We start from the raw sequence: 2305 nt of genomic DNA on the forward strand, positions 1-2305 counted from the left end.
GCCTCCATAATTAGCTTGTCTGCATCAAAGCACAACTTTGTGAGGTGAGAGGATATATATTTAAATAATCAGCACAGGAAGCATGTAATGTGTCATGAGAGCTCAGAGGAATGCAGCCATTATATAGGCTAAGACTACTTTATTGTGTAACAGGAAGAGACCAGTTCAACAAAAGTACAGACAGGAAGAAGGAAGGGACTCTGCCCCGAGTTAAGATTCCACTAGCAAATGCTACTGCCACCTGCTGGCTGGACATATTACAACAATCTTTCCACACATAATGAACACAGTACTTTGTTTTGTGATCTTATATTTTAACTCAGTATTTGACTTTTGGGGGTATGACAAACAAAATGTGGCTCAGTGCCTTTAAAAAAATGTTTTTAAAGAGATGTGTAAAACAAAGCAGGTCAGCCCTACCACAAATATGGAGGACAGCAGGGGCGTAGCAAGGTTGGAGTGGGCCCAGAGACAAGATCTTAAAATGCCCCCCCCTTACTGACACTCAGCTCATGAAGTGAAGAAATCTTAAATGAGGCTGAATAGTGGTAACAAAAAGCATAGTAAAATTTACACACACACACACACACACATGTGCCACAATAGAACATAATCCTTAATTATTTTTTAAAAGGTTTTGTAAATTGTGGAGGATGCAAGTCATGTAATGGTACTAGAGAAAGACATGCTGTTCTGGTAGCTCCAGGTCTTAACACTCACATCAATTTCGGAGGATGAATGCAACTGAAGGAAGCCCGGGCGGATGTGTGGCTGGAGGAGTCAGTCATGTGACTTGCCTCTGGGGCCCCCCCCAAGGCAGTGGGCCCCCAGACAACTGTCTCCCCTTGCCCTATTATAGTTACGCCCCTGGAGGACAGGTAGAAAAAGGGAAGCCAACTACTCACCTGCTAAAATTCCTTCTTCTATGTAGCTAATGGATGTACTAGCTATGTAGAGGGAGGGTAGCTTCCACTTAGAACAGGATAGGCAACCTTGGCACTCGAGCGGTTGTTGAACTACAACTCCCATCACCCCCAGCCACAGTTTATTGCTAGTGAACCTGTCATGTGGTGCTGCTATTGAGGAGATGGTCATGTGCATGCCTATAAAGCATGTTTTTTTCATACTGGAGTGAGCAAATCCAGATGAGATCACAGCTCTCTCTAACACAGTAGTCTTCCAGGAAAACAACCCTCAGTTCAATGGGTGGATAAAACATTGGGTGGCTCTTTTAAAAGGTGCCTCTTTGCTCAGTTAGCAGCGGTTACATTCCCCACATTTCCCCACTCTTTCTCTCCTCCATTTCCCCCCAAATAATTTTTCTTCTCTAATAGGTTTTCGCCTAGCCTACTCCACTCCACCCCACCCCCTCCATCCCGCAAACTGGTGCATGCACGTGTGTGCACACACACTCACACAGAGTCCGTCTCCACTAGGGTTCTTTATCCACACCTTCCTTTTACTCACCCCACACCCCACCTCATCGCTTCCCACTTCACCCCTCAGACCACCAGTAAGGCATTCCCTTACTTCCATGACTCTAATTATTTGTTTTTGAAGGGAGCGGGGCTTGCATATCACTGAAGCTAAACTAACAGGTTGGTTACCTAAGCCAGTTACATATACTCTCTTGATTATTAGTATGTGAGCTATTCTTCAGGAATCATGAAGATTTCCACATCCACTTAATTTATCAGACATCCACTTAATTTATCAGAAATCTTTGCTGTTGGACCTGCTATTTCATGTGCCACTTTTTTTTTAATATTCTAAAATGGAGATTATCCTGCACAGCAGATTTCAGTGTGTTAAGAGGCTTAAGCTTTCCCTCCGTCTCTAATGCAGCAGTTTTTAATTCTTTCACATTCATTTACATCAACCCTCCTTTGTTGCTGGCATTGCTCAACAGTATATTAGTTTCTAGAAACGTAGGCAAGCTGTTTATTTAGTGTAACGTATTCAAAGCACACATTACACTAGAACTAGCACCTGAATCTGTCCTGTTAACTGCTATTATGTGGAGAGCAAGTCAACTTTTTCTCATGTATTAGTCAAACATGATGCCTAGGGATAAATGACAGAGAAGTAAATTTATTTTATCTAGTCATGAAATGGGCCATTGTTGCTTCCGTATCTCTGTGACTTTCAATAAGTCTTTGAATCCCATGCCTGGGATCTCCACATCAGTTTTTGAACCAAAAGCAGCCACGGGGAGCTGGATCAGGACCGCAAGGCAAGGAAAGTGATTTAACCCTCATCCTGTCCTCTAAGGTAAAAGTAAAGTGTGCCATCAAGTTGATTTCGA

Source organism: Hemicordylus capensis, chromosome 1, assembly GCF_027244095.1.
Source record: "Hemicordylus capensis ecotype Gifberg chromosome 1, rHemCap1.1.pri, whole genome shotgun sequence".
Lineage (NCBI taxonomy): Eukaryota > Metazoa > Chordata > Lepidosauria > Squamata > Cordylidae > Hemicordylus > Hemicordylus capensis.